The following is a 21,268-nucleotide window of genomic DNA, read 5'->3' as shown; positions in this document are numbered from 1 at the left end:
CATCAGCCCCCACTACCCTCCACCAGCCTCGCCAGCCATTCCTGAGTCTCTAGATCCCTCCTCTGTCTCTACCTGACGGACCTGCTTCCTTCTCTCCACTCTTTTGCCAACACGAGTGAGGGATGTCCCCCCAACCCAGAAAAACACCCCCCCCCCAGGGCTGACAGAGGGCAGGGGCCTTGGCTGGTGACTCGGTCACAGTCCCGGGCGGAAGAGGGCAGCGTTGGGAGCGACCCTGCAGAAGATGCAAACATTGGGCCTCCTTTCCCAGAATCCCCTTGGCCTCTTCGGAGAAGAGGCAGGTTCTGGGGTTGGACCCGAGCTGGAGCCTGTGAGGTCAGGAAATCGAAGCCCAAGTCCAGGGACGCAGGACCCAGCCCCAAGATGCTGCCCCGGCCAACGCCGGGAGGATCTGGCGAGAACACAGATACCAAGAGTGGTACATTCCAACCCAACAAAATAAATGTCCGCCGGCCCGTGCTGGCCTCAGGGACTATCTGCAGCAGTTCAGCGGGGGAGGGACGGCTCTTTCCAGAGAAGAGTCTGATGATGCACGCGGAGGTGCGGGAGCAGAGCACTGCCCGAGCTCTCATGAGAGCAGCTACCGGCAAGACCCCCCGCGGGCGCCCCAAGTCACAGTGACAAATAACCGTGCATTTGCATCGCCCCGAGCATCTCCCTCAAGCCATTTACTAATTACAACCAGAAACACAGGAGTGTTTTCCAAGAGAGTATTTTCAAATAGCTTTTCAAGGGAAAAATTTGCAGGAGAGAAGCCCCGTAGACAGCAGCTCGGCCAAGGGCTCAAGGTCAACAGCACGTGGCCCTGTGGCCCTCGCGTCCCCCAGGGACGGCGCGCTGAGAAAGACGCTTCCCCGTCCTGCCGGAATGCCCAGTGAGGATCTCATCGTGAGGAAGTCCTTGACAAACCCAGTGTGCGGGACACTCTATAAAACAACAGACCGGCACCGTCCCAAGGCAGCGACAAAGAGGGGACGAGGGGCCCGAGAGACTCAGGCAGGACTCGGCGTGTGAAGCAACGGCTGCCCTGGGGTCAGGCGGCCCACCCTGTCCAGGAGGGCAGGTCACAGGACGCAGAATACACCAGCCCCTGTGTAAAAATCCTTTCTGGAACAAAAAAAATTGCCCACCCAAACAATTCCGCTGTCTCCCGTGTCCCCTGCTACTTAACCCCATCTAAAATTTTTCACGTAGAGATTTCTTCCTAAGCCTTCCCCTTGGGTCAAGGGACATCAAAGGACAGAGGCAGAAAAGAGAGAGCCGAGCCACGCCGGGGCCTTCCCTCCCTGCGTTTGGTCCAGAGGTGCCCTCTGAGCTCAGAGACACACCGGAGCCGTGAGCCTCCAGTCCCAGTCTGCTCCCCGGCTGCTCCCTGGCCCAGGCCTCCAAGAACAGGACCCCCTTCACGAGCACCCACGGGCCTGAGCCATTTCTGTCCATGCCAGGCAGCAGCAGGAGGGATGCATGGAGCACGCCGAGTGACTTCACACTGCGAAACAGATTAATAAACCATTATGATAAGCAAGCTGATTATTAGCACGAGAACGAGGCTCGGGAGCGAATTGAAGCCATCCAGCAAAATGTCACTGCCTTCTCGGGGCATGAAATATTAATCGCACCCAGGCCCCGACCAGGGAGTGGAGGTTTGTTTCTACCTTTGCTCATACGGCCGAGTGTCCGGCGCAGCTCCTTTCCCTGCGACAGGGTCAGAGCCCCTGCTCCCTGGGGCCGCGGCCCTCTCCGGGTCGGGGGCGGGGGGGTGTTTGCTTCCACGGTGGCCCTTTCCCTGGTCCACTTCAAGAGAAGAGAGAGATCCCTGTAAGTGCAGGGGAGCGCAGCCCCCATCCTTCAGGGCTCCCCACTCCCGGGAGGTGGGGCTCAGGGCTGCCTTCTCTGCGACAGCCCAGCTGGACCCCTGGAGGAGCTCACATGGGGACTTGGAAGCAGACTGGAGGCAAACACAGCCTGGAAACTTCCAGACCTCAAGAGCAGCCCTCGGCCACCTGGCTCCACTCTCCCTTTTACTCAGCCGGCAGCCCACATGCCCTCCTCCAGCCAGCTCCAGGACGGGATGGTGACAGGTGCACGGGCCACACCCCTTCCCCAGGCCGATGTGCTGTCTCCACTGAGCGCCACGTTCAGCGGCCAGGATCCTGTCATCCTGGGGCAAGGATGAGTCCAGGCAGGACAGCTCCAGGTGAGGTCAGAGTTCTGGGGTGGCAACACCATCCCGTGAGCCTCGATCCCTGCCCATGAGCTGGGTGGCCTGAGGGCACCAGGGGGATGAGGGGAGAGAGGGTCACACGGAAGACCGTGCAGAGCTGACCATCGAGCTCTGTGTTCCTCAGCAGAGCCTCGTGCACGCTGTCACACCCGGGAGCTGCAAACGTCCATGCAGAGAGGACGCCGGATGGCGGAGCGGGTCCAGACAGACCCAGGGGTCCGGCCAAGGGCAGTGCTCAACTCAGGGTGCAGGCCAGTTTGCGGAGGGATGGGGGGTGGTCATCAGTCCCAGTGGAGTGCGGCGGTCACGACAGGCCTCCGAGGAGCAGTCCCGGCTCCCCTAAACCTGCCGGGTGCTGGTTGGCCTCCAAGGAGGGGCAGTCTCGGAGTCCCTCCGACAAACGCGAATGGCTTCCTCCGCATCGTCATAGCAACAACTTTTTACCAATATCCCACCTTCCATTGTGTTAGGTGTTAGGAGACTGACATCAACTTTTCCAACACTAACCAACAGAAAGCCTGCTGTATCCCACCGCATTTTCGTCAATTCAGGCGAATTAAAATTCCTCTGGCTTGAAGATTTTTTAAAGACTGCTGACAGCATGGAGGTCATGATCGCTTCCTGGGGCTCCATGTGACCCTAGCTGTGACCCTGCCAGGATCCGACCTCCCACTGAGATCCCCTCCCACAGAAACCCCAACCAGGACCGAGGCCCAGTGGCAACCCCGAGACATGGACACCCCATCTGCGGCTGGGCACTGAGCAGACACGGCCTTGGGGGAGCCCCATGAAGCCTGAAAACTGTGCATGCCGCCTCCCAGGGTTCCTGCAGGGGACGGAGTTCTGGTCCCCGCCACGGCACAGATGAGCTCGAGAACAGCACGCCAGGTGGGAGAAGCCCGACACGCGGGACCACGTGTTGCAGGATCCCACTTAGGAGAACGTCGGGAACGGGCAGAGCCACGGAGCTGGGCAGCGCGGCAGTGGTGGGCAGGGGCTGCGGGCACCGGGGCTCGAGTCAGTGCCCGTGGGGATGGGCGTCTCCTTTTGGGGGCGAAGAGAGGGTCCTCACATCGGTTGTGATGGCGACCACAGACCGCTGCGAACACACTAGCCATCACTGGGCTGCGTGTGCACGTGAACCCATCTCAGCAAAACGTGCTGCACGGCAGTCACCGCACAGGGCAACACCTTACTCCAGGAGTACGTGCACACACACGCACACACACACACGCACACGCACACACGCACACATGCACACACACGCACGCACGCACGCGCACCTCTGACCTAGCAAGTCCACTCCTACAGCCGTGCTTCACAGGAAATAATTAAGGACGTACACACAGATGTTAATGCTTTAAAAACCACTTCCAGGGTCGAGGCTCGAACACGCTGAGGCGGGCGCTGGCGGTGGCCCTGTGCGCGGTGGAGACGCACTTAGGGAGCGGGTGTGCGTTCCTGGTAAACTGCTACGTGGAATTAACGGGTCAGGAACACCCGGGCGGGCTATAGATTCGCGTGTCTTACCCACATGGAAGATGCGTCTCCAAACCGTAGAAGGGGGCCCCTCCAGATGGGGGCTTGGGGAGGACTCTCTCCTCCTCGTTTGCAATTCTCGGGATTCTCTATCATGACCTGCGTCACTGGCACAACAAACGGGAGCGAGGTGGGTTTCGCAGGGGGGCGGGAGGGGAAGACAGGTAGGAGCTCGAGCACAGAGAAGCGGGGCTTTGCTCTGAGCCGACAGAGTGAGCTCTGGGTGAGAGCCGAGCAGACGACACTTGGCGCAGGGGACCCAGGGGAGGTCTCCATCACAGACAAAATGCAAGTGATCAATCCCTCCTGGAATCCCAGGTCCAGGATTGAGCCCCAGTGGGCCCATGGAGGACACTGATGGAAGGGGCCAGCTGTGGGCAAGGGAAGCCGGCTGTGCACCCCGGCCTCCTGGGCACGCCAGCCTGGATGACAGCTCTGGGCCCCGGGCCAGCAGGTCCTCTTTGGGCCCGCTCCCTCTGCCTGCGCATTATTTCCTGCTAATCAGCGTCACGGGGCCCCAGGAGATGCCAGCCTGGAGCCCCACCAGCTGCTCCGAGGAGCGGCTCCCCTGTTCCGGGGCACGCTTGGCTGGTTTTGGGAAGACCGGGCGTAAGTAGAGCTGACAGGCTCCATCTGCTTCCTCCCAAGGAGCGTGAAGCCCGGGGAGCGGGCACGGTGCCCGTTCAACGCCCGGGGCCCAGCCTGAGGTGGGCCGCAGTCCTCGCCAGCCTCAGCCCCGGGCCAGCCCCCCTCTGTGGCCCTGCCAAGGCCACCTCAGGAGGCAGAGTCAGGACCCACCGCCCAGTCAGCAGCCCGGGGTCGGGCAGGGGCAGGAGGCCGGGAGGCTCCATCCTGCCGGTAACAAGGACCATTACGGAGGGACGGGGATGGCAGCCAGCCGAGCAGCGCCGATGACATTAACTGGGCGCTTACCGATCGCTCTAACAGACCGTTGCCTTTGCGCCCACACCAGTCCAGCACCCCTCTTTTACAGACCAGGGAAGGTGGTCATGCACAGAGCCAAGCCCCACACTCCCGCCGGCCTGCGTCCCAGGCCCATGGCAAAGGGTCTTGGTGCCCGAGTGTGGGACTCCCACCGTGCGGCCCCCAGCTTCCAGACCCCTACCGACCTCCCGGGGAGGCTGGGGAAGAGGCTCCATCTGAAAAGTCTGATGAAGCAGGGAAGCGGGTCCCAGAGACACAGCCCAGGGCAGCCCGGTGTGTCCAGAGGCTCCTGTGTGATAGGGAGGGGACTGGAGGCCGCCTGGGGGGCCCAAACTGGCCCGTACCCTCTCGGGAGGAGAGGGCAGGTGGAGCCTGCCCATCAGTGGAGAGCCTGTCCCTGCCTGGTTTCCTCTTCGAAGAGCAGGTCTTAGCGGCTCGCCCGCAAGGAGCTACAGAAGGGAGCGTGGCAGAGGGCCCAGCTGGCCGGCAGCTGCCAGGCCTCAGCATAACACATGGGGACGGGGCAGTCTAGGCCCCTCGGACTTGGCCTAGATTGAGGCAAGGCGGACAGGCCTTGGTACCCCTGCTTCCGCTCATCACTGGTACGGGCTGCCATCCCCCCGACCCAAGGGGGCAGTGACCATGGACCAGGAGTGTGCCTGTGGCCAAGGCTGGAGGACAGCCGCTGTGAGCAGGTGTTGCCAGCTGCCGGGGGTGGGCGCTGGGGCTCAAGCAGGGAATCTGGGTGGACACCATGGCATCTGCTACAGGGCCTGGAAGGACCCCCAGCCTGCCCAGGGACAGCCAGGGTCCAGGTGAGGCCCTCCCGCCAGCGTGCCTGGCTCGGACCACCCCCCCCTCCCCGAGGCTCCCTATGAGCAGTGGGTCCTGCTTGTTTCAGGGAGCTGATGCAGAGACAGCAGAAGGACCCCGGACACCCTTCCTCGCACACCAGGAGCAGGGACTCGCTGCCCCAGGCCCAGCGCTCCTAGCCCCTCCCCCTCACAGCCAGGGTGGCCACAGACCCTGAGACAGCCCCTTACCGTCCAAGAACGCCACATTCGTTCTTGATGAAGACGCTACGACTCATCGTGGAAAACCCGAACCTCTGTCGAGGGGAAGGCGAGTCTCCCCAAACCCCACACCCCCACCCAGAGACTTGGGCGCCACCCCCATCTCCCCCGTCCCGCCTGCGGTTTGCAGATACGGAGAGTGTTCCGGGGGGCGGGGGGGCGGCTGGGGCTGCCCGCTGCCTGCTTGCTTTGCTCAGCGTGACGTCCGTGCACGCGGACAGACGGACACCAGCCTCTCGAGTTCAAATGTCCACGGCCATGACCTGCCCGGGCACACTGGGTCAGCCCGCCCCCTGTGCTGGAGGCCCCGCCCCCTGTGCTGGAGGCCCCGCCCCCTGTGCTGGAGGCCCCGCCCCGTGTGCTGGAGGGCCCACCCCTGTGGTGGAGGCCCCGCCCCCTGTGCTGGAGGCCCCCAGAGGTGGGTGCGGGGAGAGCAGAGCCCGCCAGGCCTTGGCTTCCTGGCCTGGGAAGTGGAGCTGTGGAGGCTTGTGACTGGTGACCGCGCCGGGAGCACCCGAGGTCGGGGGTGGGGGCTGGGGCTTGGAGCCAGGCCCCGGAGACAGGTGGCGGCGGTAACTTCTGGCCTCGATCGATAGCTGTTTCTCTGCCCTAAATTACCTTCTCCTCCCCCTGCAACCGTTAGAGGCCCCTGCCGCCGGTCAGCTATGACACCACAGAAGTGCTGTCGGAATTCCGACTCAGGAGGGCTCTCCGGCCCGCAGCTTGCTCTGCCGGCTCCAGCAGCCACCGGAGCGGGGAGGGTAGTCAGCAGCGAGCTAACCCACTGCGCTGGGCAGCTCGCTCCGGCCTCCACGGGGCGACCACAGGTGTGTGCAAGGCTGCAGGTCCCCAGAGCAGCCCTGCTGGGGCCCCACAGCATGACGGGTGAGGCCAGACCTGGCACTGACCTTGCATGTGCCCTTGTGACCAGAGGTGCGGGCTTCCCTGGGTGCACGAATGCCAGTGAGTGGAGTTTGAAGGCCTCGCCTCGGTGTGTCCCTGGGAATCCCGTGGGGGGCCAGTCATTGGGTCCGTACACCAGCTCCTGAGGTCTCTGGGGGACCCAAGGTCAAGTCTGAGAGCATGCCGGCAGCTGCAGGGCACTGTTCGCTCCCTGAAGCCCCCAAGATTGGATCCTGGCCAGGATCCCATGAAGGATCGACAGCCACAGTACTCTAGAAGGGGCTTCCTTGTCTGGGGTCTCGAAGCCGGGGAACAAACAGGACTCCCCAGGCACTAGCCAGGGCACGGTGGGGTCGAGGGTAGGACACAGGCCCAGGGGCCACACTAACTAACATGGGCCAGACGCTGATCCCCAGCAGCCACTAGCTGGGCGACCTTGGGCGACCCTGAACAGGGAGGCCAGGTGTTCGAGTCCTTGGCAAGATGGGTGTCCACGTACGGAAGCACCAGGCACGTGCCGGGTTCTGAACGGGGCTCCCCGGGGCTGCACAGACACCGTGGCTTGCTCCAGCAAGCATGGCCCCCTCGGTGGCTTCCTGCAGCTCACGTCGGGGCCTCGGTTTACAAACAGGGCCTGGTCAGGCCACAGCCCAGCCAGGGGGCCCACAGCCACTGTCCCGAGGCTCGTGGCTCAAGTGGCCCCGACGTGCCCGGCTGCACCCGTAGGCCATGCAGAGAGATGGTGGAGCACCACGTGGGTTGAGCCACGGCAGATCTCTCTCCCGCGTGGCTGCGCGTCCCTGGGGGCAGAGAAGCCTTCCCTGGCTGTTGCTGCGACAGCCCTTGCCCAAATATAAGTAAAATAAGGGAAGTGATAATGACCTTCTAGCCACTAAGGGACTCCTGTGGGCTCTGCTTGCTGATTGGAACTGCTCCCCGATGACGTGTGGGGTCAGACTGCTTTCCACCCGGCCCCACCCCACAGCCCTGACCATCCCCAGCAGAACTTTGGCGGTGGAGAGACAACTGCCCCCAAGACAAAATGGGGCACTGGGCGTTCTGGGGTGAAAGACGCGCCCCATTGGTCCTATGTCAGCCTCCGTCAAAACTCCAGCTGTGCCGGGACGCAGCGCAGAGTGGAAGGACAGCCGCAAGCACCAAGCCCTTACCCTGAGCCTCAATGTTCTCATCTGTGAAATGGGGAAGACATCCCTGCCCTCACGGGAACAGCAAGAATGTCACCCAGAGTGCCCAGTGCGGTTCCATTCTGCCCCAGTCACTGTTGGCTTTTACGAGAAAGGAAAGAGAGAGGGAGGGACGTGAGTCTGGGACCATCCGGTCCTGGGTCCCAGGCACATGGGGGTGGGGGGAGGGGCAGTTAGAATTGGGGAACCTACAGCAACTGATGGCAGGGGCGGTGAGGAGACCCCCCAGGGCCCCAACTGCCTGGCCTGCCTGCCTCTGCCCACTTGCTTCCAGAGCAGGAGGTCCGGGGGCTAATGACCACACTAGGTATTGCTGGACCGATTAACACTGGGTTACATTAGACTGTGTTTCCAACCTTGAAAAATGCATTAAAATAAAAATAAAAGGATGTTGGAACTAAAGTCTGAAGGATCCATGCAGAGCCTCAGCCTGGGGCTCAGGAGGTCTGGGGCCCCATCCGGCTCCCCAGGGTCCCCAGCACCCGACCCCATTCAGGTACCCAGAGCACAGTGTTCAAGTGGTCCAGGAGAGCAGGGCCCCAGGCAGCTGCTTGTAAATAGGCCTTGGGACCTCATTCTCCTCCTTCCGGCCCCCAGAACACAACACCTGCGTCTCCACCCCAGAGAGACGGGGTGTCTGATGCCTCCTGCCCATGTTCAGCTCTAGTGACCCTGAGCCCCTCGGCGCTCCCCCTGCCCACAGGCTCCTTAGCTCGGCGTCCCAGCCCCCAGGCACACTGCGGGCCCTCTGGCCTTTCCTTACCCTTCTGCCTTGTGACCGAAAATCCCCACCTGCTTCCTGATAGCACGCAATCCAGGACAAACCCCACTTCCTTGAATCCCCCAAAATCACCCAACACAAGGCTGAGACCCTCAGTCGGCTGTTTCTAACATCCTGTGTGGAGACACCCCGCATCCCAGAGAGGGTGTTCTCCAGAGCTGTCGCCAGCAATCAGCCCAACTTGTTCAAGCCCAACGAGCCCCTGGTGGCCGTTAGCATCGGACACCAACATCCGCATATCCTGCACGAGTTCCCACGTGCTCCTGCCAGACCCTCTCCCAGGCAGGCACAGAAACATCCCCACATCCCCCTCTCCTCTCGCTGATACTTAGACTTAATTCTCGTCTGGCCCATAAATCTCCCTTGGACGGCCCCTCCTCCAGGAAGCCTTCCTGACCCTCCAGACGGGCTTCGCTGACTGTGTGTGCACCCCACACCCTTGAGCCCCTCTGGCGGGCGGTCCCCCAGCCAGCACCATCAGCAGAAGGGTCTGCACAGCCCATGGGCACCTGCTCGGAAGGGTACAAGACCGGAGAAATTGCTGCATGAAGGCCATGACTTCCGTGTGTTCCCCACCCCTAACCCCTTTGTGGGCATGAGCACTGAGCTGGGGGCCGCTGACCAGGCTTTCTCTCATCTTGAGGGGCGGAGACCAGGCACCAGGGTGCAGGTGTGCCCCCCAGGGGAGGCCCTGGCCCACGCCTCTTTCATAAAAGTTAACACAAAATGGAGCGCAGGCTTGAACATAAGGTCCGAAGCCTCCCGATCAGAGAGAAAAAGCCCAGGAGAGCCTGGGCGTGTTGGTGACGTCTCGGCCACAGGGAGGGGTGCTGTCCCTGGATGAAACGGCCCATAAGCAGGACCTCTTTAAAATGAAAACCTTCTGCTCTTCAAAAGACAATGTTAGCGCAGTGAGAAACCACGACACACACGGGGGGAAAAATATCCGCAAAGCATCTGATAAAGGGCTCCTAAAACTCAACAATGAGGAAAAACAAAAAACCCAATTTAAAAAATGGGCAAAATATCTGGACAGCTCACCGAAGAAGATATACGGGTGGCAGAAAGATGCTCCATGTCCCCCGACCACAGGGAAATGCCAATCAAAATGACAGCGAGACACCGCCATGCGCCTCCGGGACCGGCCGGCGTCCAGAACACAGGCAGCGTCAGGCACGCAGTTGGTGCCGGGCGACCGTGGAACAGGGCCAGCGCTCGGCAGCACGGGTTAGCCATTTCTTATGAAACTGGACCCGTTCTTTCTGTATCATCCAGTAACCGCACCCCTCGGCCTTCACCTCAATTCGTGGAAAATCTACATCCACTGAAAACCCCGTTCGTGGATGTTTAGGGCAGTCTTGCTTAGAATTGCCTAAATCCGGGAGTAGCCAAGATGTCCCTCAGAAGGAACGTGCATGAATCAAGTGCGGTCCGTCCCGACAAAGGAATGGTGTTCCGCACTAAAAGGAAGTGGGGGTCAGGCTACAAATGGAAGAATCTCACATGCCTGTCGGGGGGCCCCAGCACGGGAAGGCCGAGCGTTGTGTGTTCAGGGCTCTACGGGTTTCTAGACTTTGGCTTTCCAAAGTTTTGGAGACAGTGAGAGGCTCAGGGGTTGCCAGGGGTGGTGGATGGAGCACGGAGAGCGCTTGGATGGAGCACGGAGAGCGCTCGGGACAGGGACCCCATCGTGCGATGGTGGCGTGGTGGGTGCGTGTCACGGTACTACCGCCTAATACGATCCTCGGTAAATGTGTCTTCACGTTGCTGAACTGCTTAGCTAGAAATCTGTTCAATTAAATTGTAAGAGAGAAGCCAAAGGCAAGAAGCCAGGGGGTGTTCCGGCTGCAGGTGGGTGACCCGCCGTCTGCACAGGACCGGTGCCGCCCAGCTCAGCCTGTGATGTCTTCAGTCACGTGACCTCCCGTGAGGGCCATGGAGGGCTGGGGGCCGCAGAGCCACCACAGTTTTCCGAGGACGTCACTCACCTCCCTGAGTCAGCGCCCGGGCCGGCGTCCGCCCATCCACCGGAGCGCTGACGGCACGCCCTTCCTCCTCGTGAGCACTGACTCATAGACTCGCTCGTCCGTCAGCCCTTTTCTATCTGAGGAGAAAGCAAATACTGGCTTGAGCCAGCCCCAGACACAATGTCTGTGAACCCTAATTACGGCTGTCAGGATTAATGAGGTTTCTCAGATTCTCATTACCAGGGAAATATATCAGAGAAGCTGTCCGCAGTACAGTGGGGGCTGAGGGGGGCCTACCACATGCCAGGAAGGAGCTCCTCTTCCAAATGAGCCATCCAGAGAAGGTCAGGTCAGCAAGCAGGCCCCCAGAGGGACACTGGTCCCCAGCAGAGTGCGTCCAGGAGCGGGCCCACCAGGTGGAGCAGGGGCGTCCTGGCAGGAGCGAAGGCCCCAGGCCTGGTCGGCTGGTGTGCGTTCCAGCCCGTAACCCTCGTTTCTTGGTGGCTACTACCTACAGAGGACTAACAGACATCCAGTGGCTCGTCTGTGCCTTTTAATTAACTAATTCATATCTCTCCACTCACTCACCGGCCATGGGCGCATTTTTCAAGTGCCTAATGAATGTCTGCTCTGCGCCAAGCACCTTCATAATGAGCCTACACACTTATTTATGAATCAACGCAACCACAGCCTTGGGGCATTCACGGGGGCTTGGGGCTTGCAGGGACGCTCCTCCCGGCTCTGGGAGTCCAGCTCTGGGAGCGGGGAGGCCGGGCCTGCCCTCCGTCGGTCAGAAAGCAGCCGCCACAGGAGTAAAGTTCAGCACCAAGGACAGCGAGCCCCCCCCCCCCCCCCCCCCCCCCCCCCCCGGCGCCGACTCGCTGGAAGGGAGGGGCCTCTTGGCCTCTGGAGCCCAAATGTGCCAGCTGCGGGCTGGGGGGCCCCAGGCCTCCATGGGACCTGCTGGCTTGGCCTCCCCAGGCCCGTGACGTGCACAGTGCCGCGGGAGCCGCGAGGGCTCGCTTTACAATGAAATATTCATCACTGTCGGCCAAGCCTGGCCCTGAAACACAGTTTGGAGAAGAAAAAAAGAGTCATCAGGCATTTAATAGTGGTGTTAACAATGCTTTATTCGGAACCGGTCCTGCCAGCTCCAGGATGATCTCTGGTTTCTGTGACATCGAGGAGACGGGCACGCCAGCAGGAGACACACCTGGGCCAGGCGCAGATCCGGCTCAGTCGAGGTTACGGCCAATGGTCCCCCGCTGAAGGGGAGCCCATGAAGTTTTAACAACATCCTGAGGTTGGCCAAAAGCATCCTTTTACATGGAGAGCGAGAAGTGCCCTGTGTGGAGACGGGGCATCTCCAGCGGGGGCTGAGGTGAGCTACTCATCTCCAGAACCAGCTGCCCCGGGGCGGGGAGAGCAACCTGCACCAGCCGGCTCCGTCTCCCCCCACAGCTGCGTGGGTGCCCCTGGGTCACTGCCCCCAAGGCACGTGTGCCCAAACTCGGGATCCTGCGAACCCCAGCTGGGTCCCTGCTTCGAGTTCTGTTCCCTTGGAAGCCCCTCCCCAGGGCAAAGGCACCCTCGTCCCAAGGACCAAAGCCCCTCTGGAGAGGGCCCTCCAGGGCCCACGTGCCCTTTGGAAGTGCTTTTGGGGAGTCATTGGCAAGCAGCGAGAACACAGAAACACCATGCATTAAGGGTTCGCCACCCGCCTGTCTGGGCCAGCAGAGTTGACGTTTGCTTTCCCCACAGATGGTGCAAATTAACAACCAGACAAGATCAGGGGGACCTTTCAGACACCGGAGCAGGTCCTGGGCCGCCACCGGCATCTCCACACACGTGGGGGGTACTAATTACGAGTCTTTCTTTCCCTGCCGGCAGTGGAGGTCCGCAAAGGGCAGCCAGGGGCCCCGAGAGGCCCCAGAGTGGTCCTGGGAAGGCAACACTCAGAGCAGACCACATGTCCGAGGGGATGGCTCCCCGGGTCAGACGGTGAAGACACACAGAGACTGCCAGGCCCCGCGACCCCAGGGGCACCTTCGTAATGTTTGCAGAGAAAGGAGATGCAGGCCACGAATCAGAACCTCCAGGCAGGAACTGGACTCCCTTCTCTTCTTGGCCAAATCCCACCCTGTCTGGGAGACTGGGAGGACAAGACAAAGGGGCCCTTCTTTGTGAATTGTGGTTTCCTGGGGTCAAGACAGAGGGGGCAGGAGAGGAGCATGGCGTCCCTGGAAGGTGTCCTTGAGGCCACACAGCGAGGCTGGGCAGTGGGAGTCATGGAAGGTTAAGGATCAGGAGCCTGTGAGGGGGAAGAGGGCAGAGGGGCAGGAGGGATGGAGGACAGGGATGGAGACATGGGTGGGCCCTGGGGAAAGTGAGCCCGCAGGTGGGCGGGGACATGGGTCAGAGCTACACTGGGGGGCCCAGAGCAAAGTGGAAATGCAGGGTTCTGGCTGAACAAAGTGGGAGAACGGGCGGGTAATGGGCCTGAAATTCAGGGTTTTCTCCTTCCTTCCACGTGATGTATTTTAGTCACTACTTACTGCCGTTTCAAGAAAAATCCTAAACGTAAAGTGTCAGCAGGAGTTTTCCCATTCTTCCTTATCTCTTACCTGATTGTGCATCCGAGCATCTAACTCCTGTGTGACATCACAGAAATTACACAATTTGTTTTTCCCGGCTTGTTCCTGAGGAAGGCCTCCGCGTAGCTGGAGCTAGGAAGGTTGGAAGGAGGAAGAGGGTCCCCCAGGCAGGAGACACCCCAAGGCGCACTCCCTCTGACTCTCGGGGTGAGTGCAGGCGAGCCTGGAGGGGCGTCCCAGCTGTGGGGTCCCCCTCCTGCCACTGCCACGGGGGAGGCACCAGGACCTCCAGGAAGGGGTGGCCTCTCCCCTTCCCCAGGGCCCCAACCCAGTGCCACCAGGCGAGTCTGGGGGTACGGCAGCCACACTCCGGGTTGCCCACCCTGCTGGCCTGGGTTGGTGCTGTGGCTCACCTCAGACACTGGGCACACACCCTCAGGGCTCCAGGGCCCAGGGCCTGCCAGGGCAGAGGGCAGTGCTGGTCCCTGGGGGCAGGATGGGTAGGCGAAAGTGAGACCGGGGTCTGTGATGGGGAGCCCCAGTGGGGCGTGTAAGAGAGACGCTTGGTCCTGTCAGTCTCCAGTACACTGGATCCTGGGAGGAGGGAGAGAGAAAGGGAGGGAGGGAGGGAGGAAGGGATGGAGGGAAGGAGGGGAGGAGGAGGGAGGAAGGAAGGGGGAAGAAGGGAAAGGGAAAGAAGCGGAAGAGAGAGGAAGGGACAGGAGAGAGGAAAGAGGGAGGAGGTGGAGGGGAACAGGGAGGGAGTGAGGGAGGCAGGGAGGGGGAGGGAGGGGAAAGGAAAGAAGGAGAGGGGAAGAAAGTTGGGGGTAGAGGGGGGAGGGGAGGTGACAGGGGAGGGGTAGCAGGGAAGAAGAATGAAGAGAGTAAAGTGGGTGAACATCTACCTGCTGGGGACTTCCCAGCCATCCTGCCAGAGCTGGTCCCGGCGGGAGGGCTGGGGAGCAGGGCTAGGGAGCAGGGCCTGGGAGGCCAGATGGGCTCTGGCAGGTGCTTCGGGCTCTGGCTTGCACCACGACCCTGGGAGGGACACGTGCACGTCTGGACCCCTCTGAGCACAGGGTTGCCCCTCCCGCCATCCTGCCGCAGTGCCGTGGCCCGGACACTCACTCAGCCTCTCCTGGGGGTGTCCCGCCTCGGGGTGACGGTGGTGCTCGGTTCGACTCTGGCCGGGGTGTAACCGAGCCCGGAGGGTGGGGGGTGCCTGGCTCTGGGCTCCTCCCCGTTGCTGGGAAACCCTCAGCCTGTGGACACCCCCCACCACAGCCCCATCCCAAGGAGCAGACACAGACCCTCTCATGTCTCCCACAGGGGAGGCCGGGGCTGCGGACGCCCTGTGCCCTCCAGACCCAGGCCCTGCACGCCCCCCGCCCCGCCCTCTCCCGAGACCCGGCTCTGTCTCTACCTCTCCACACCTCCCACTGCCGTGGAATATTCCTTTGTGTCTCCCCGGCTAGCAACTCCAGATGCCCTGTGAGCAGGAGCACGGCTTTCCCACCCTGGTGTCCCGGCATCCTGCAGGGGCCGGCCTCCAGACAGGTACCCACTCGTGGCCGGAGGAGGCAGTACGGGGGTGGGGGGGGGGACCTGAGCGGGGCAGCTCCTGATGAACCCTCCCCGCTGGGCAGCATCGCCGGCGAGCCAGGCAGGCGTCCACGCTGGGACCACTGCATCTCTGCAGGGGGCGGGGGGGTTGAGCAAGGAGAGCCCGCCCTCTCCCCATCTGACCGCAGAACCCCTTCCGTGGGAGCAGTCGGACCCCTGCGTCCCCATTTCTCTCATTTCAATAATTCTTTCAGCCCGTGTTGAGTAAATAAAATTATTCTTCCAAAAAAAAACCACGAGCCGGGCCCGACAGTAATTCACGTGCAATCTGTGTAGTTAGTGCAGTAACACGGGGCGTCACGGGGCCCGTGTGCTAATCGCTCCTCAGCTCCTGGCACCTAATTAAACCTCTTCCTGCTCATCCGCCTCCCGGAGCCTCCGCGAAGACACAAGCCAGCAGGAAAGCCGTGGTCATCCGTCATCTTCCACGGTTTTCAGAGGATGCGGTTCCACTGTATCTTTGCATTTCCTTCCCAGCGCCCCCGTCCCCCGCCCCACAGTCCCATCCCCCTGTGGCTGTCACTCCTGACAGCCGCCCCAGTGTCTCAAGGGCAGAGACAGAGGGAGATGCGACACCAGAGAGGAGAAGCCACAGGCAGAGGCCAGAGGGATGTGGCCCCAAGCGGAGGGACGCCTAGAGCCCAGCAGCTGCAGGGGACAAGGAAGGAGCCTTGTTCCCCCCTGAGCCTCCAGCAGAGTGCAGCCCTTGAGCCTGGACCCCGGGGCCTCAGAACAGGGAGAATAAATCTCGGATCCCTGTTGTGCTGAGCTGACGGCAGCCGCGGAAACCCATACACCCAACGAATCGGAACCTGAGTGTTAACAAGGCCCCAGGCGCTGGGAGGCTGGTGACGGCTGCCTGGAGTCCGGGCCACCTCCAGGGGAGCAGGACTTGGGTGTGAGTTCGTGGCAGCTGACACCAGGACCTTGCACTTCCCGTGTGCCTGCCCCCTTCCCTATATGGCCCTCCTGATCCTCACCATCTCATACTGTAAAACACACCCCAGATGGGGAAACTGAGGCAGGAGCACACGCCTGGCACGGGGCTGCGGTGGACCTGCACCGGGACTCTGGCTTTAGAATCTGTGTGCGTGTGAGGCCCTTGTCCACGGGGTGTGGGGCGCAGAGGGTAACAAGGCCACCGGTCTCGGCATCTGCACTGTCCACTCGGCACGTAGGAGCTGGGACGGGGAAGCGGAAAACAGGCAGCTGCGCTGGGCTTATGAGGAGAAGGGCAAGCTCTCTCTTCTGAGTGCGGGTGCCTGAGACGGGACGCATGGAAATGAGCCGCCGTGCCCCCTGTCCTGTTGTCGGCTGAGATCAGGTAAGGTGAGTGTCTCCTGACCCCTGTTCCCTCCAGCTGCCCCCGAGACACCAAACAGATGCCAACCCCACTGCGGCCCAGCATGGCTCCAGCCCTCCACCACAGGCCCGCTGGCTGTCGGGACTCTGTCCCTGAGTCAGAGATGGCTGTGTGGGAGGTTCAGGGGCAGTGGCCCTAGGAGGAGCCTCTGGGCGGAGGGAGGAGGCGGGATCCCCAGAGAACTCAGCTCTGACACCATCTTGACCCCAGGCCGTCCATCCTGCAGGTGCTCAAAGCCGCCCCAGGCCAGGCTCGGGGCCCAGACCGTCCACACCCCACCCGCATCAGTCCGCCCCACCTCCACCAGTCCGGATGCTGGCCACCCTCAGAAGAAGCCTGGGAAGGGGGACGGGCTGCTCTCGTCAGCCAAGAGCCGGGCTGCAGAGGGTCCCCCGAGGGCCCCTGTTGACTGCCAGCCCCCACAGCAGCAGGGGGATGCAGGACTCCGTCTGCTCCAGGGTCCCTAGGCAGCCCACCACCTGCCACCACTTGCCTCCCATCTTCATCCGGGTCCCCTCCGCCGAGCTGCCCAGCACACCATCATGGTCCATTCCCAGTCGGCACAGAGGCCCTGGGTCCCCAGAATAGGGACCAGGCAGAGCTCGGGGGTCAGAGCTGCTGCTTGACCTGGCCTGGGGGTCAGAAGCACTCATGGCCACCGGCCCCCTCGCCCTCCGCACGCACTGAAACCGGGCGTCCTGCCAAGCCTGTCTCCAGCAATTTCCTCGTGTTAATAATGCTCCCATTAGCCCCACGCAGCAAATCTGTCACAAGCAGCCCCCTTCTGGGTCGTATTTTTTACTTTTAATTATGATCAGATGTGGAATATTGAGTACTTTGATGCATTCTAGGTGCCTTCCGAGAGTTCTTTTTAATAATGCAATTGTAAGACCCTGAAGGCTCGTAACCTGGGTCATTACTGAAATACGCATTCAGTGGTGTCAGAGTCGGACATTGCCCCCAACAGGGAAGTTCGGGGGCCGAGTCCGAGGGCCCGACTCAACCAGGGGAGTCACCACTGAGGCCGGGAGCATCTCAGGCCCCCGAGCACACGCTCCCTCCTGCCGGCGTAGGCGACTGCCAGGAGCTCTCTGTGGCCCGCACCAGGACATCAGATCGCCTGCTGCCTGGTTCCCCTGATTCCCTGCACACGGACCCACATACCGCCATCAGAGCAGGACAGCTGCGGGTTGAGGGGGCTCTGGGTCAGGCAAGCGTGGGCGTTGGGTGGGTCAGCGAGGGGATTCGGCACCATAAGCCCTGAAATCCACCCGCAGCCAGGCCTGGCTGGCGGCAAGTCAGTCCCCCTCCTGGGCTGCTGGCGCTGTGCACAGCAGGGTCAGGAAGCTCAGTGTGGGATCTGAGCCTGGGTCTTCCCAGCTCAGGGAAAGATGCACGAGGCGCCTAGATCAGACGTTTCTAGGGTGTGGAAGGTAGACAGTGGGGGAGGGGAAGGTCAAGGACGCTTGGAACTAAGAGCATCTCTAGGTGCTGCTGGGCTGTGGGCCCCAGGGGAGCGGAGTCTCAGGGCCCCTAAAATGGGGTGTGCAAATCCATTCTCAGGAAAAGGACCCCGTCAACCCTGAAGTACGTAAGGGGCAACCAGAGCTGGGGTGCGTTGCTGCTGGCCTGGGAGGGAAGAGGTTCGTTGGTTCTGGTAACAGAATGAACCTCCCCAGCCCCGCCCTCTGCCTCCCTCTGGGCAGCCGGCTCAGGTGTCCCGTTGGGAGGGGCGGCCTTCTGCCCCTCCACCTCCCCAGGGCAGCCAGCCCTCCCAATGTCTCCCACACCCACCCTGCCTACCTCCATCATTTAACAAAAACGGACGGAGCACCTGTGTGCCAGGCGCTGGCGACCAAGAGGCACATCCTGGGGACGGTGGGGAAGGACAGACTGTGCCAGTGAATCCCCAGACTGCTGTGGTCCTGGCGGCTCCCCACTGTGCGGGGCACAGGACACCTGGGCGGAGCCCCGCCCCCACGAGGTCAGAGCCCCGCCCCATGAGGTCAGAGCCCCGCCCCCTCTAGGCCAGAGCCCCGCCCCCGTGAGGTCAGAGCCCCGTCCCGTGTGGTGAGAGCCCCGCCCTCTCCAGGCCAGAGCCCCGCCCCCGTGAGGTCAGAGGCCCGCCTTCTCTCCCGGAGGCCGGCTCCCCCTGGGCAGCTCCATGCCCCATTACTATGGCTCAGTCTCAGCCCCTAAGCGGGCCCCGCGCCCTGCAAAAGGCCGCCAGTAAGACTCAGGGTGCGTGTCCTGGCTGTGACCCAGCGCGCCGTGGCCATCAGGGCAGGAAGTCTCTGAACCATCTTTGCAACTTTTCTATAAATCTAAACCCCGTCCAAAGTACTTTTTAAAAAAATGTTCAGTCTTGTCGGAGGAAACCTCTCAGTCTCAACACTAATTGAGAGCCCCTTGCCCCGACTCGGGCCGGAGTGGGCCCCCGGAGCCTGGAGCGGGGCGTTCTGCTGGCTCCCCGGGGCTCCCCCTCGCCCCCGGCCTGGGGGAGGGGCGGCCGCCTGCTTCCCGGCGAAGCGTTGTCCTCTGGTGCTTCCGAGGGCTCTCGCCGCCCACACCGCGGCCGGTGTTACCCTCGCTGCGGCCCCCAGGGCCGGAGAACACAAGGAACAGAAAATGCTTTCACAGGGCGGGACACACAGAGGGTGCGCCAAGAGAGTGAGATTTAGACGTTGATAATTCCACTTAGTCCTGGTGGGAGGCCCAAGATGGTCCCCTTGGGTCAGGAGTTCCCACTGGGGAAGCATCATGCCGCAGGATCGAGCCAGCAGACTTCTTGGCTGTGGGTCCCACCCCCTGTGAGCCCGGCCTTAGGGCTTCAGCACAAAGCCTGGGGCCTGGAGCAACCCAGCAGCTCTCCTACAGCCAACCGGAGCCGTGGGCTGGCCATCCTCCCGGGAGCAGGGGCCTCTCCAGGGCTCCTCCCCCGCCTTTGTTGGTTGGACGCTGGGTGGCACCCGCAGCTGACTCTCCTGGGCCCGTGGGGGGCTCCCTCTCCACCACAGCGGCCACTGGTCCTTGCGGTCTCCCTGCTGGTGCTGGGTGACATCCCGCTCCTGAGTCACATCGTCTTCCCGGATCTTGAGGCCCCTCTGTTGGCTTTAGCTTGGGACACCTGGAGCCACGGCCCTCTCCCCCCACACGCTGGTCCCCAAGACTTCCTTACTCCGGCCCGTACTGGGCAGGCTTCTCCCGAGAAACAGAACCATAGGACAAGCTGCTAGATCAATGACAGACAGACAGACAGATGATTGACAGATTGATAGGTAAGGATCGGCCCATCTGGCCAGGGAGGCTGAGAAGTCCCACAAGCCGGGGGTGTCCTCTACAGTCTGAGTGCCGGAGGGGACCCCTGTCCCAGCTCAAACAGACAGAAAGCCGGTTCTCCCTCACCCCAACTGTTGTTCTCGTCAGGCCTTCAACTGATTGAAGGAAGCCCACCCACATTGGGGAGGGTCATGTGCTTCAGCCAGTCCGTGGATTCAAATGTCCGTCCCATCCAGAAACCCTCACAGACACACCCAGCGTGGTATTCAACCAGGTACCTAGGTACTGCCTGGCCCGCGAGGCTGATCCGTCGCACCAATCCCGCAGTCTTTTCCCTCAGGCCACAGGCCAAGTGGCCAGGCCAATTGCCCCTGTCCGACAGTCCCTTTATGGCCGCTTCTCCTCCCACATGGATGCAATGCCCAGTTTTGCTCCTTGAGGATCAGCCCTCACTCCTGCCTTTCTAGGTCTCCCCTGGGTGAGCCACGGGGCGGCTTACCTGTGGGGCCCCTCTCGCCGTGAGACTCGGGGCCTGGCCGAGGGGTCTCCGCCACAGAGCAGGGGCTCAGGCCACGAGAGCAGCGGGGAGCCCAGGGCTTCTGACGACCGCATTCCTCAGCTCCCACAAACTGGCCTCCTCTGCCTTCTGGGGGCCAAGCACGTTGGGGGGACCGACCAGATGCCAGGCGGCCAGACACTGAGGCCACCTCTGAATGGGAAGAGAATGAAGACGTGGCGGCACAAACAATTGACTGAAGCAGCTCGGCCAGGCCAGGGCCCCCGCCTGTCACGCCCCAGTGAGCCAGAAGGACCCCCAGGCCCTGGGGCTGCAGGCTGCCAGCGCCTGTCCTCGCTTCCCTGGACATCAGCCCCTGGTTGCGGGCCTCTGTGGGTCTGCGGAGGACCCTGCGGGGCGGCGGGGGTCCCCAGGGCTTCCCTGTGTGGCTCCGTGCACATATCTGGGTCTGGGATCCCTGCCCCCCTTTTCCTGGCCACCGTCACCCTTGGACAGAGACCCCGATGTTCACCTTCGCTTCTGCACAGGGCGGGAGGGCGTGCAGCCCGACTCCCGCACAGAACCCACGTTCCAGTCACGGTGGCCCTTCCTTCCCCCACCCCCGCAGCCGCAGCACCACACGCACACACACGCCGACCGGGCATGAGCAAGGCGCTAATAGCTCTAAACACAGCCTTGATTTATGGCTCTTTCACCGCAAAAAAGTCTGCTGGGCTCCCTGAAGACCCCTAACTTCCTTCCTGCGGCTCCATTCGTCACCTCGCTCCTGAGCACAGCACAGCGCGGCCGCCTGCTTCCCCGCCCTGGGGCCAGCCTGGGCGCCCACCGAGCTCAGCTCCAGTCTAGCCACGGCCGAGGACACAGGCTGTCCCCTACAGTCCCCGCTCCCAAAACCCGGTAGTCCACAACAACCAGTCCCGTGCAGGTAAATGGCACCAAAGGCAGAGCCAAGGCACATGTCCAAGTGGCCCGCATCCCCCTTTGATCTGCTGACCCTGGAGCCGTGTGTAGCCTCGCGGGGGCTTGGCTGCTCCTGACACGCTCCCCCGTTGCTCTCCCTGCATGGTGACTGCTGTCTGGTCCTTGCTGTGTCCCGAACGCAGTCTCTGCCGCGGCCCCCGGGCGTCCTGTCCACTCTTGGGTGAGGCTCCCTCTGGGGCAGGCTAGTGCCTGACCCCTTTCCTGGCAGGATGTCACTTCTTCCGATGTGCGCCTGGAGCCGAGAACCATCAGC

The sequence above is a fragment of the Meles meles genome, chromosome 11, assembly GCF_922984935.1.
Source record: "Meles meles chromosome 11, mMelMel3.1 paternal haplotype, whole genome shotgun sequence".
Lineage (NCBI taxonomy): Eukaryota > Metazoa > Chordata > Mammalia > Carnivora > Mustelidae > Meles > Meles meles.
The sequence above is the reverse complement of the archived record's forward strand: the minus strand, read 5'-3'. Positions refer to the sequence as shown.